Source organism: Erythrolamprus reginae, chromosome 2, assembly GCF_031021105.1.
Source record: "Erythrolamprus reginae isolate rEryReg1 chromosome 2, rEryReg1.hap1, whole genome shotgun sequence".
NCBI lineage: Eukaryota > Metazoa > Chordata > Lepidosauria > Squamata > Dipsadidae > Erythrolamprus > Erythrolamprus reginae.
In genome coordinates, this window is record NC_091951.1 from 143,005,528 (window position 1) to 143,020,464 (window position 14,937).

Below are 14,937 nucleotides of genomic sequence, written 5' to 3' on the forward strand. Positions count from 1 at the left end.
AAATACTTTGCATAAATTAGCATAAACAACTATGACCCGGAACTGGACCTGCAGGGTCAAACAAATACTTCCGGGGCGGAAATGACGTTATGCCAGTAAACATTCCTGGGCAACACATGGGCGTATCTCGATGCAAGGTCCAGGTGAGGGCCAGGCCGTCACCTGTGACCTTTTCTGCCATGCTGTGCATGAGGGGGGTCCCACCGGCTAACCCGAATCGGGGAATTAAAGGTGCAGGACCCAAAGACAGGTTCCCCCCAGCTGCTCAGGCAGAAACTCCCTCCATGAGCTTGCAGAGAACCTGTCAATCATCCCCAAAGATGCCCAAGGGAGAACGCGCGGTTGCTAAACCACCCAATTTTCCGCCCCTAACCTGCCACAGGAGCGGGGGTCAGATCTCTATCTTGGCCCCCCGACTCCCCCCTCTAGCTGCGCCAGCTCACGCAGAGACCGCTGCAGGTCCTGTAAGAAGATGGCGTTCCCCTGGTCAGACAGGTGAACGCCATCATTACGGTAGAGCCATGGTTTATCTATTGATATAAGGGGATGAGGTATTACCACTCCACCCATTTCTCTAACCGTTTTCCCCATAGCCCTATTCACCCGTCTCCTAGCCCGGTGAATGGCCCTAAGGGAAGAGGCATCCCTCCACACAATCCTAGGTAATATGTCTGACCACACCACTTGCGTGGTGGGCCAGACCTCACGAAGCCTTCGCAGGTCCTCGCGTGCCTGGATGAGCAGCGCCAGGCCTCCCAGCATGCACAGGTCATTGCCACCTAAGTGCAATACCAGCCACCTGGGTGCGGCCACAAGACGCTGCCCACTCAGACCCCTTTGGGCGCGACTCCAGGAGCCGCCCCCCATATTGCCGGGCGCAGCGCAATGCTGACCGCCCAGCAACGCCGGTAGGAGACCCTCCCACCGCATACCTCTCCGGCCCATCCAGGTAACGTTGACCCACCGCCCCAGGGACAGGTGGGTCCCGATGGCGCTCCTGGCTGCCGCGCGGCCGGCCCAGAAAATCATGCTGTGGCCACACAGCAGCGCCGTCGGTTTCGTGTTAGCCTGGGGACCTGCAAGAGGACACAGACACAGAGAGGTTACCTAGCCTAAGCCCTGCCTGGGATCCTCAGCGGGCCTAACATAACCCAAATATGCCGCTGACCGCCAGCGGCCGATCTCCCGAATCCGATGGGCCGGGAAACCAGAAAGTGCCGCACTAGTGGCGGCGCCGATACGGAACGAATGCGTTCCATAACCGGCGGGATCCATGCCCACCTGGGCCATCGCCCTAGATACTAAAGCCCAGAATTGGAAACGGGTCAGAGGGGTACCGTCACAATGCCTAAACAGGTACCCCTGACCTGACCCCCTCATACCACAATAAAGCCGTAGGGCGGCCACCGGACACACCGACTGGTCGGTGGCCGCACTAAGTTGTAAGGCAACCCCTCTGTGCAGCTGATCCGTTTTAGACCTTCTCACTACAAGGGACACCCCCCCTTGCCTAAAGGTCAGATCAGCGAACTGGAAGGCCCGGAGCGAAGTGTCAGCCTGAGACGAAGCCATGGCCTCGCTGACCCGAAGGGCCCCAAAGAACATGACACAAGCCGCTGCCCTGAAAAGACGGGCCTCGTACAATGAGGAACACAGACTGCCAAAAACCACGTTGATTGATGACAGCTGCTCCACCGTCAGGGGCTGACGAGTGTCACCTGGGGCCCCCGCTTGCTCCCTAAGCCAGCCCTCCAGCATCTTCCGGATGCGAAAGTCACCCGAAAGATCTGCAAACCCCCCCGCCTTGGACAGAAAGGCGAGGCCGGCTAACCGGGACCGGATCGTCCTAACTGACAGGCCACGCTGCCTAAGTTGGACGCAAAACTCGGCCAAATGCTCTACAGGGACAGGCCAACTAAGCTGGTAACCCCTGCCCTGCCTGAACTCCCCAAACTCCTTACCTGCACGCTGGTATGCCCTGAGGGTGCCGGGCGCTACAGACAAGGAGATCGCCCGGGATGCCTCGCTTCTCCACCACTCTGAATCCCTCCCAGACTCCAGAGGTGGCTGGGGAACACTTCTGGCAGTTCTCGGGCCCACGGGGCCAGGGTCCGAAACCTGGACAACTGACCACGGGACAAGGCATCAGCAACCCCGTTATCTAACCCGGGGACATGCTTAGCCAAAAACAATGCGTTTAGAGACAAGGACCTGTGCACAAAATGGCGGACAAGCCGCATGACCCTGTCGCTCTTTGAGGACAGGGCATTCACCACATGGACAACCGCTAGGTTGTCACACCAAAAGTGCACAGTCTTGTCCCTAAACTGCTCCCCCCAAAGCTCTAAGGCCACTATCAAGGGGAAGAGCTCCAGGAACGTAAGGTCCTTAACCAACGAGGTGGCACTCCATTCCGGAGGCCATGCCGACCAGCACCACTGGTCACCTAACACTACCCCCGAAACCACAAGTCCCCGCGGCGTCAGAGCAGAGCTGCAACTCAGCTTCCAAAAGAAGCTCGTGCCTCCAGAAAGACAACCCGTTAAATCTGTCCAAAAAATCCCGCCACACGCCGAGGTCAGCCCTGACCCCGGCGCAAAGGCGGGTACGATGATGGGGCAAACGGAGCCCCTTCATCGCATCATACAACCTCCTGGAAAAAGCCCTTCCAGGAACAACTACCCGACAGGCAAAATTAAGAATGCCTGCCAGTTCCTGAAGCTGCCGTAGGGTCACCTTCCGGCAGCCCAGAACCTCATCAAGCTTCCGCTTAATCTTTACCAACTTCTCAAGGGGCAATCTGGAAGATTGCTCCTCTGAGTCCAATTCAATACCCAGAAAGGTAATCCTGGTGGCGGGGCCTTCGGTCTTCTCAGAGGCTAAAGGCACCCCTAAGTGAGCACAAAGGGCTTCGAAGTCCCGCATCAAAGCAAAACATTGCTCCGAATGCGCAGGCCCCGCCAAAAGGAAATCATCAAGGTAGTGAACGACCGTACCCAGGCCACTGTGCCTCCTGAGCGCCCACTCCAAGAAGGTGCTAAAACTCTCGAAAAGAGAGCACGAGACAGAGCACCCCATGGGCAAAGCTCTGTCCACGTAATAGCCCCCCTCGAAATGGAAGCCCAACAGCTCAAAGTCGTCTGGGTGTATGGGGAGGAGCCGGAATGCCGACTTAATGTCGCATTTACCCATAAGGGCTCCCACCCCACACTTCCTAACCATGGTCACGGCTGCATCAAAGGATGCATACCGGACCGAACACAACTCGTCAGGAATGAAATCATTCACTGACTCCCCTTTTGGAAAAGACAAATGGTGAATCAACCTAAATTCACCACTCGCCTTTTTGGGGACCACACCTAAGGGAGACACACGAAGATTCGGGAAGGGTGGCTCCGCAAAGGGCCCCAGGACCCTGCCTTCGGCAACCTCCTTCCCAATCTTCTCCCTAACAATGTCTTCATGACCAACAACCGACCTAAGGTTGTCAGACATGAAGGCCTTCCTAACACCCTGATAAGGGATCCTAAATCCCTCTACAAAACCCAGCAAGAGAGCGGCCGCTCTCGAGCGAGGGTGGTAGTCGCCCAACCAACCCTCAAGCACCCCTAAATTAATTGGGCTGGGCCCCTTTTCCCCCAGCAGGTGGGGGAGGCTTTGGGGGACCCGAGCCCTTCTTTTCACTCCCCTTCTTGGGGCGGGGGCACACGGCTGCGGAATGGTTTCCCCCACACCCTCCGCAGGCGTGACGAAACCTACAAGTGGGGCGAAAACACGCCCCCTTTGCAGCAAACTCGTGACAAATTAAAGAGACACCCTTACTAACGGCACCCGCCACTGCCTTTGCCGGCGCGGGCGTCGCAGGCTCCTCTTCCATAAAATGACCGCTATCGGTCCTATCACAGCCCTCCTTCCCCGACATATGAGTGGCCTGGAACCACAGGTCCGGAACCACCATATTCCAAGGCAAGTAGGGTTCATGAGCAATGCGCATACGGAAGCCCTTGTCATAGTGCCTCCATATGGTCCCCCCCATACTCGAAATGGGCCCTCGCTATCAGGTCGATGTACTTCAACAAGGCAGCGGCCCTCTCCGGCTGCCTCTGAATGACCACCGACGCAAAGGTCAGAAATGCATACAGCCACGAGCTGAAGCATTTCGTGACCTTTGTCTTTTTCACTTTCTCCCCAGGGACAATCTCCTTATCTTGTTTAGGGACTTCCCTGTTCAGGAGGGAGAACAAATCAACGTATTCCCCCCGCCAGATTGCCTCCTTAACTGAGGGGTGCAGATGGTACCCCAAAGGTGTGGCGGGCAACCCACAAGGGATGGCCCCAGGCTTGATGCTGGCGAACGGGTCCCACACAGTGGTGGCCCCCGAGCCCAGCACCCCAAGCCCCGGCGGGTACATGAATGGGACCGGTGGCATAATGGCCGGTGGAGGAGGAATCCAACCCCCCACCCCCGCCCCAGGCGGGACAGGCACCCCCAGAGCCCCCGCTGGCGGAGCCGGCGGGGACCAAACCTGACCGCAGGTGCCTGCAGCAGCCCCCATGAAACTGTTGCCACCCCCCATAGCTGGCGGGATGAACCCGGGACCCTGTATGGGCAGGAGCGGGGATGTGCCTGTATGTGGTGCAACCTCACCTGCCCCGTAAGGGGTAGAAGACATCCACGGTGGGCCCATCCTGGATGGGCCCGGGAAGGATGGCCATTGCCCCGGCTGGGCCATCTGTCCAGCGTGGCCCGTCTGACCGATGCTGCCCGCCTGTCCGGTGCCCGCCATCTGCGCTTCTTGGGTCACTTGCCCTGCTGGGGCCGACTCCTCTTCGGGGTCTGCGCCCCATGCTGCGGTGGCAGCCGAGGAAAGCCCCTCCGGGCCTGCCCCCGACCGCCACCTCTCCAACTCGTCGAGCCGCTCCAGTACCCTGGCCCAGGAGAGAGAAGGGGACACCGCGGGTTGAGGGACTGTGGGTGTAAACCCAACCACCCCCCCCACTGGGATCCCCCCCGGGGGCCCCTCTGCCGCCGCCCGAGCCCGGGCAGACGGCCTGGCAGCCCTCCTAGGCCGCACCACAGGTTGGGCCGGGAGGGTCTTAGCTGGCCGCTTCTTAGGGGCCATTACAGAAAAACTAAATCTATTTTTTACCAAAATGGGGTACAGCAGAGAAAAGCCCCTGCGTTGGCAAAGGCCTGCCTGGAGCCGCAGGCCTCCGCAGAAAACCCCTACAGGAGGCTAATCCCACCTCCCCTCGGGCCACAAGGCCCGACACTAGGCCTTTATCCCAGGCCTCGAACCCCCCAGGAAACACCGCAAGCCCGCGGGGCCTCCCAGAAAGCAGCACCACCCCCCACCCACAAGGGCAATGAGGCTCCAAACCGGAGCGGAGGCCAGCCGATGCTGGCTCCGCTGTCACAAAAAGGCTCTTCGCTTGCCAAAAGGCCACAAAATGGCGCCTCGCACGAGGTCGCCACCTAAAATGGCCGCCGGAGCAGACGAACGAACGTCTGCTCTGAAGCTTGGTCCGGGCGAAAAGGAAGAGCCCCGGGCCTGCTCGCCCTTATATAGGGCAAGCAGGCCCCGCCCGGACCAATCAGGGGCCTGGCCAATCAGGCCCCGATCTCCCGAGCGAAGTCTCGCATCGCGAGACTTCGCCCGGGATCCAAGATGGCGGCCGCCATGAGGGACCGTGTCTCCCGGTCCCTCCAGCAAAGCCTGCCTGCCGGGTAAGTCCGGCGCTGTCAAAATGGGAATTCTTCCATTCCATTGTTACAACTTAGTGGAAAAATGAACAACCCAGAGGAAACCCAAGTAACTAATAGTCATTGTGTGCCTCGTTTGGAATGTGGGAGCTTCAATATGGATTATTGAATATTCTTTAAAAAGAAACTTCTCAAATTTCCCTTTTCAAGTTGTTAGACTTTTCCATGTACCAATTATTCTGTGTCTTTCCTTTGAGGCAGAGGTTTGGCTCTAAGGTAGATTTAATAACATATAAATTGGATTCCTCATAGCAGGAGTGGGCTGCTGGGGGTTCGCAGAGGTTGGAGATAATTTCTAGCTAAGATTCTGTGCAGTTCAGAGAACTCCCAAATCCCACCCCTGGCTGGTTATGCCTACCTCACCCGTCCTTCCCAGGAGTCCCCATGTGGCCTATTTTGGATGTCGGTAAGTGCAGGGGGAGTGTGGAGGCTTGGGGAGGTCGAAAAATGGGCCTACTGGAAATGGGCCCGTTTCCAGCCTCCAGAAGGCCTCAGGAGCTTGAGGAGGCAGTTTTCACCCTCGCAGAGGTTCAAGGAAAGCATCTGTAGCCCAGGGAGGGCAAAACATCCCCCTGTGCCATGGTGCAGGGGGCTGATTAGGCCATGCCCACCATGACCATGCCCACCCAGCAACCTGGCAGATAACCTCTTGCTAATCTTTGGGAAGCCCACCCCCGCTTCATAGGAATATTTTTATATTGGATACAGTATGTCAGTATAATCAAGGGGGCACCTTGGAAGGGAACTGAAGATAAAGCAAATCCTTCAGTCCTATATAGAAGAAACATTTTCTATAAAAGCTTGAAACACGGTTTTTGGAGATGTGGGCTACAGTAACTGTTGTAGATTTGGAGGGATAAATTGGAAATTCAGAGGCATCCACTTATAAAACATCTCTATGTAATTAAAAATCTGTATAATCATTATCCACAAATCTCCCAAAGTGATGTATAATCGCCATATCATTCCACATTACATATCATTCCACATTACATATCTGAAGAATGATGATACAGCACAGATAACAGATATTTTTTTGCCAGCCCACCTCCCAATTCCATGAAAAGTCTTCCTGTTTTCTTGATATTTAAATGGATTTTAAGATGCACATCTCTTGTTATTTCTGTACATCAAAGGCAGTTCGTTTAATGATACTGCAAAGCTTTGCAAAAGAAAAAGTCTACTGGCAAAAAGTGACAGATTGTGGTTCAGTGGATAAATTTTGAATGCAATAGACAACAGAACCTTTTCCCATCTTCTGATTATCTTTAACTTAAATCTAATTTAATCAACATTCAGCAACAGTCAGCAGAAAAATCTTAATCTGAAATTTTAATATCACAGAAGTCCTGCTCCACAATAAACAATAGCAACTAAACATACAAAATATTTTTTTTTAAAAAATCATTTAGAGTTCTCCAAATTTTCTACCTTTGTGGACTATTGGGATGGTTCTGTGCTTGCCTTCCACTTCCATGGCTTGGTTCCAAAAGACTTAAGGTCCAATAGTGGGCCCCAGACTGGGGACTGGGGACCCCTGATCTAAACCATCTTTCTTTTGAAAATAAATTCCAGCTGTCTTACATAACTGAAATACAGAAGAAGGGAAATTCCACAAACCTTTTGGGGGAGATAAAAATTCCAAAGCATTGAGGCCCCATTGAGAAAAGCCCTGCTTCTTAGAGGCATTAATCCATTAACACACTGAATTCATTTTCCATTCCTACAGCCATGATTTAAAAACGGCAATGGTTCCAACAAGTTTGAGAAAAGAATACTGGATTGTTACCCACAACACCTCCCTGACTTTCCCCCTATCCATATTCTCCCAGTATTTGACAGATATGATCCATGTCCATCACGTCAAGTTGCTCAAATGATTTTGTACCACACATCAAGCCTGACATACAGATGAAATAATTGGTGGTTGAGTATCATGGGAATAAGCACATCAGGGCATACAGCATGTCTATCGGATAAAAGTTCTGTCCCCTAAAATTGGTGCTCTACAATATACAGAGAATGCCAGACTGAGAAAAGATATGTGATGATATATCTAAGATCCAGTGAAATCTTAGATATATCTCTTGTGTGATGATATATCTCACATCCAGCATATACCATATTTTTCAGAGTATAAGACTCACCTTTCCCCCCCAAAAAAGAGGGTGAAAATCCTCCGAATGTAGCCCTACCAAGCATCTCAAACAGATGTTTCAGAAGCTGAAAAAAACCTCTGAAATGGAGCTTCAGAAAAACGCCTCTGAAATGGAGGTTTCAGAGGCAGAGGGAGAAAAGCAATGTACCTGTTGCTAAAATTTACCTCTGGGAACAGTTAATTGGGGGTATTCCGGGAGGGCGAGCCAACCACCAATCAGATTTGTTCTTGTTTTCCTCCTCAAAAACTAAGGTGCATCTTATACTCCAGTGCATTTTTAAGTCCAAAAAATATGGTAGTTGCCATACCAGGTGTATTTCCTGGCATGACTGCCTCCTTTAGCTTAATACTGCCTTGCTGCATAGCCATGGATATGTATCCACGTTCTAGATCGTGTGCAGCAACCTATCAGAATTGTTTATCTTTTTTCTCAAAATGGGGCTATTCTCTTTGATATGAGGGTGGTTCTTTACAGAAAAAGTTGGCATGAATAACCAGATCCACACAGGAAGAATTCAATTAGCTACTTTATTGCTCATGTCTGTTTCACAGCAACCTCCCCAGACTGGTAGTCTCCAACTGAGACAGACAAGCGAAGGGTCAACAGTATTTGGGGGGTGGGGGGTGGAAACTTACCCTCTTGTACCAACTTAAGAATTTTAGACTAATTCCCTACTTGACTCCTCCACCTGGCTTGTCTTGTCTCTCTTCCACTGAAAATTACAGATTTATCATGTTGTCACTCTTTCCATCTCTCTTTAAAGATGAGAAGCATCTACCAAAAAGATGGAAATATTAGTGCTAAAGAGCATTTAACTGGGTATATTTCTAAAGAATACAACAAAAGGCCAAGTTGGGTGAGTTAAAGGAGTAAAGGAAATGTTTATGAATGAGAAAAGGCAGATATAGTGAAGTAATGTTAAGACTGCAGAATGGATGCCTGAATACCTGGGTCTGTATATGAGATAGTCCAAATTATGTCCACCAGCACTCTATATTAAGCCATGGGTAGTCTCATTCTCATTCTCTCTCTCTTAGCTTACAAATTATATGCATCTTTCCTGTGTTCCCATGAAGAGGAAGGCAGGAAGATGTACATTATTTCAAGAGTTATACAATATGCATGTCTGAGTAAAGTTGCCAATAGCATACCTTGCTTGTAATTCTGGCAAGTGAAAAATCTCAGATTTCTGATCACTTAAAATAGTGGTCTTCTCAGCCTTCCTTAACCACTCCTTAACCACTCTTGTTCTCTTCCTTCCTTCTTGTTTCCAGTATTGCGTATAACACAAGACATGCCTCTTCTTGTATAGACTTCATGTAGAACCAACATTATAAAATCCTTGCTCAATAAAAGTAAAGGGAACTATATATATGTAAGTGGGCTAGGGACCATTGAGAACACATAAAGTCACACAACACCAATCAATGTTTCTGTGCCTTTATTTGGCTGAAAATTCAGGTAATTTTCTTCTAAAGGAGACTAGCATGTTTAAACGCCATACCAACATCCAATGATTATGTAATTGTCTATGTTCAGAGGACATCTAGGTTCTTCTTGTTTCTTTGGCAATATGCCTGGAAATCCTCTTGGCAAGATCCTGACTGCATCCTGGCAGAATGTTCTGTCAAGAAAGCAGGTCCAAACAGGAAGTAATTATTCTTAGCAACTCTTTGAACCAGAAGTATACCTCCTGTGACTTTAAAATAGACTGTCTCTATTTTATATACAGCCATAGGGGTTAGGTTTATTATCTCTGTCTCTCTCTAGTTATCAGAAGGTATGCAACTTTCAAAATACCTGTCCTTGTATGAATTAAATACTTCTGTTACTCTCTTCCTATTCTCATATGTTTTTAAATGTTTTCATTAAATACTGCATAAATAAATAAGTACATGAAATTAAAATTGACCTTTGGTTTCACTAGTGGTTGACATCACTAACTCCACTGTTCCACTGTTGATTTTGTCCATTTGTTTTGGTCAAGGGTTATTTTTGACTAGAGTGTTTTTTCCTGAGGAATTCCAGTAATTATTGTTCCTTGACCTAAGCCTCTCAGAAATAATAAAAAACAAAGTTTCTCAGCATAGTGCAACTACCTTAATTTTCTGTTCCTGTGGAATCAGGAGGCATTTCTAATTGAGAGGGACAATCATTATCAAGAGAGTGATTATGGAATGCTTCTGATGAGACGTTCTTCAAGATATATTGTATAGTCATCATAGTTCCCTCTAAGCTGAGCAGTGAGCAATCGCTCACTTAAAAATCATCATCAACTCAGAGTTTTCCAAACCTGCCCAGAAGCCGAGAGGGAAAGAGTGAGAGGGAAGGAGAGAGAGAGGAAGAGAGGAAGAGAGAGAAACATATAGAAAAAAGAGAGGAAGGAAAAGAGAAAGAAAAAGAATGGGAGTAAGGAAGAGAGAAAGAAAAACAAAATCTAGTTTGAAACTAGCTCAACTATTTAAGTGGCATTTTGATATTGATAGAGTTGCCCTATTATGAGCTCACTGTTATAGACACACAGTACAGTATTTTATTTTGAAATTCTCTGAGGCAAAACAGGGTGGGTTTTTTATTTGTTTGTTTGTTTGTTTATTTATTATTTTTGTGCCGCCCAGTCCTGAAGGGACTGCCGCTCAGACACTATACTTTTCCGCCCACCCCCCCAAAAAATTAGAGGGAACACTGATAGTCATTTCACCTTTTTCTCCAGAATAGATGTTCTTTAGAAATTCATATGATGCAAGAAGAGATGGAGAAACACAGAACGATTAGCAATAGAGGTGTGGGAGATGAGGAGTCCCCTACAATTTTATGTAGAAAGAACCTTATCTGGATGCCCAATTTATTGCTATGTGGCTTGAAAAAGATAGAATGCCTCTGCATTCAATAGTCCCTTGAAAGTTGGTGAAAGTGGGCAGGGCTGATTAAGTGAGCCTGGTCTGACTAAACAGCTGAAAAGGAGAACAGATGGTGAAAGCTGCTAGTTTTACTCGAAAGTCTTTTCACTGAGTTCATCTGGGGATAAATTCTGACTTAGAGCTCAGTGGGTTTTTTAAAAAAAATAATAATCATGCAATCCAGAATTCAGGATTTGTGTTTGGGGCGGGGGAGGAAGAAGAGGAGGAGGGGAAAAATTAAAGGAGTAAGCCTGATTCTGAGGAATTGGATGACTCATTGCTCCTGATTTGCTGCTGAGCTGGGATTGGCTGCACTAGCTTCACTTTATTGCAGTCAATAACCTGCACAAGTCACTACCAATATCCTCTCCAGGGACCCTGGAAGCAAGCCTTCTCTATGGCAGCCCCTGCCTTCTGAACAAGGTTCCCAATTCTCCTGTTGGAGATGAGTTGTGGAGACCATGAAAAGCCATGAAGCTGAGGATATTCACCCAGGCCTCCAACAAGGAGAGTGAGGTGCATCACACTTTTCATCTTTTATTATGTTGTTGTATTTTTTATTGTTTCTTTTCCAGTAAAAGTTTTTTCCCCTCCACATCAAAATCATAGATAACATCCGTCACATATACCTTCAATAGAAATCAATATACATATATTGTTGCTTAAAAACAATAGTACAATAACCTAAGCTACCTTCCAATTTTAATTTTATTATTCAATCCATCTCAATCTTCTCTCTCTCCACTCCCCTCTTTCTATTTCAGGTGCCTATTCCACCTCTAGTATCTACTTTCTTACATCTTCTCCTATTACCATCTCTTCCTCCTTCCTTCTTCCTTCTCTGCCTCTCATACTCTGTCTCCTTCCTCCTCTTTCCTTCTTCCTTATCTACTTCCTCTTCTACTCTCTCTCCTTCTTTCCTATTTCCTCTTACACCCTCTAAATCCTTCCCTGAAAAGATAGTTTTACTTGTAAAAAAATTTTCTTATTATTTTTCTCCCCACTAAAAAAAAGAACAAACAACCATACATTATATAGGTCAACTTAGTAAACATATATCATCTACTAAATATCATTAATACTTTATTACTCTTGGTATGTCATTAATCTCATGCTGCCTCCTTTGTCTAATTTCGTCACCCAGTTTATACAGATTGCTTCATTCTCCAATTAATTTTTAATGCTATTATGTACTTCTTCTGCTAGTTATTCTCTCTTTCTTAATAAATCAAAGCCATCATGCTTCATTCATTTCCTTAATTCCTTACCCCTCCTTCATTTTTCTAAACCTGTTTTCTCATAAATAAATGCCCCATCATGCTTCATTCATTTCCTTAATTCCTTACCCCTTCTTCATTTTTCTAAACCCATTTTCTCATAAGTAAATTCCACATTTATTTTTCAGAAATTAAATGTCAATTCATATTAAATATTTTATATCTTATACATAACTAATGTCTTTTACAATACAGAAGGCAAATATTTTCCATTTTCATAGCTTAAATTAATTCATTGTTCATTATATTGTGTCTTCCCATTTTCCTTACAATCATAATTTCAAAATATTTGCTGTGCTGAAAAGCTTCCTCAATATTTTTTCCATTTTTTTGTTCATAGTCCAAAAGGCATCTTTGTAAGTCTGCAAAGTAGTCCTTAATTTTCACTGTAAGATCCTCAGCTCCTAATGTCATATTGGCAAAGCCAGTTTTTAGTCTGAAGTAATCCTTTTCTTTCAGCTTTTTTTTCTTTTAGCTTTCAACTTTCAAGTAAATAGAAGCTCATTCCATGTTCACAACTCCAACAGATAAGATGACAATTTTGTTTTGCTTTTTCAAGATTCAAGGCCAACAGCTGTTCAAATCTCCACAAAGACCCTCCACAGCAATAATTCCTCCAACTGACAGGTGGTACCTCCCATGAGTTCCATACATCTATTTTCTCTTAATTTTCATATTATATTTAAATCAGATATTCACCTCAAAGTTAAATCAACAATCCAAATTAATGGGCTTTTATAGCCTTCTTAAAAAGTTTTTCCACTGTGACATTTGATATTAGATAGCTGCTTCATTTTTGTTTTTTGTCTAGCCTTTTGTTCCCATTAAGATTAGGAAAAAAAAAAAGTTCCAATCTTCACTACGGCAAACTCACCAGCTCAACTTTTAATTATCTTCTTTGTCTCTCCTGCATTTTTCCTTAGTTCCTCTTCCCAGGTGACTTCAAACTTCAAAAACAATTGGTCTTTGCATTTTGCAGCTGCCACAGCTTGGAGGCTTTTGCAAGCCGATTTCCACTGCCGTCAGTCAAAGGTCCTAAGTTGGTTCTCTGTGGATATGCTGACCCCTACCAGATCCCTGACAGTGCAGTTCTGACCTGCCCCTCCCGGGCAGTTCTGACCTGGTTCCAGTGAACCAGGTCCTCAGGCAGCAGGGATTCAGGATTCCCCTTGTGGAGGGTGGGAAAATCCATGTTGCCACAGCACTTAGCCATGCTCCTCTCTACTTTTTATTATTATGTGCCACCCAAACATAATTATGTGCCACCCAAACGTAATTAAGAGCTGATAGTATATAGGTATAATAATAAATAATAGTCTTGGACTGTAACTTCCACAGTCATTCTTTCCCCTTTATAAAATAGATTGCTTTACTCATCAAGTGGTCAACTCAGAGAGTGCTAAGCCCTGAAACTAGTTAGCTTGTCCCTGGCTTAACACATGTAATTGAAAAGTTTCTTTGGTATGGCAGCCTGTCTAGCATGGAATTCTTTTCCAATGGCTACTGCTCCCAGGAGCCCAGCTCCTTAATGTTTTTTTCTCATTAAAGGTTCACAGTGTAGTTTATAACTCTCACACACAATCCTACAGCTAAACCGCCTTCTAAAACTACAGGTAATCCTCCCTTAATGACCATTTGTTCAGTGAGAGCTTAAAGTTATGGTGGGGCTGAATGAAGGGACTTTCCACTGATGGCCAACCTTATAGCTGTTTCAGTATGCCTGCAGTCATAGGATTACAATCTGGATGCTTAGCAACCCATTCGCATTTATGGCAGAGAGCCAAGGGCCCTGCAATCACAATTACTAGAACTTAAAACTTTGCATCATTGCCCTGTTTTTCTCCCCTAATTTTCAAGTCTTAGCTTTTTAACTGTTGCTCAAAATATTAGTTTGAGAGATTTTATTTGTTATCAGCCAGCTTTACATTTATTTTTGAGGGAAAATAAAAGAGACACATGCCGGGGGTGGTGGACAGTCTTGGTATTTCTGTTATGCCCATCAACTATAAGGTTTCTGGGTGAAATTCAAGGGACTAGAAAGTTCTACATGGCACAAAGCCAAGCTATTTGTAGGATTGCCTCTCTCCTCCATTGTTTATACTCACCTCACCAGATCTAACAAGGAGGGCATGCTCCAAGTTTCTTCCATTAAAACAAGGTCATCTTTTGGACCCAGGAGCTATAACAGAAGTTCCGGCCCTTGCAACAGCATCCTTCCAGAGAGCAAAACAACCCTGACCTTATTAGACTTTCTCAAGCAGTGCATTCCTGTTGCCAGTGCATTTAGGCCAGTTAATCTATTATAAATTGTTCATAAAATTTAATAATCATAAATTTTCTTTGTCATATTTTTGATTGTCATGTGTATGTGTGTACATGTGTGTGTGTGTGTTATTTGTAGATTTTTTAAAAATTCCTGACTGCTGGAAGACTTGTCATTTATCAATAGCTAGGAGGGTAGATATTATTAGTTTGTGGAAAATCCCTTTTATCTGAAAAACATATCCCCACCCTTCCTGCTAGATCATTTTGCCTGTCACTCTGGCATGAATTATTCATAATGACCCAACAGACCGATAGAGTCATTCTAACTATTAAAACTGGAATAGGACCAAAGCGATCTTCAGTTTCTTTCCTTTTGCAAAAAAAATAGATTTTACAGCTCTGTCTAAACAGGGTTTGGAAAAAGAAGGAAGGAAGGAAGGAAGGAAGGAAGGAAGGATGGAAGGAAGGAAGGAAGGAAGGGAGGAGGGAGGGAGGGAGGAGGGGGGAGGGGAGGGACATAATCACAGAATGATGGAGAGGAAAGGAAAGGAAGGGGAAGGTTCTCAACTACT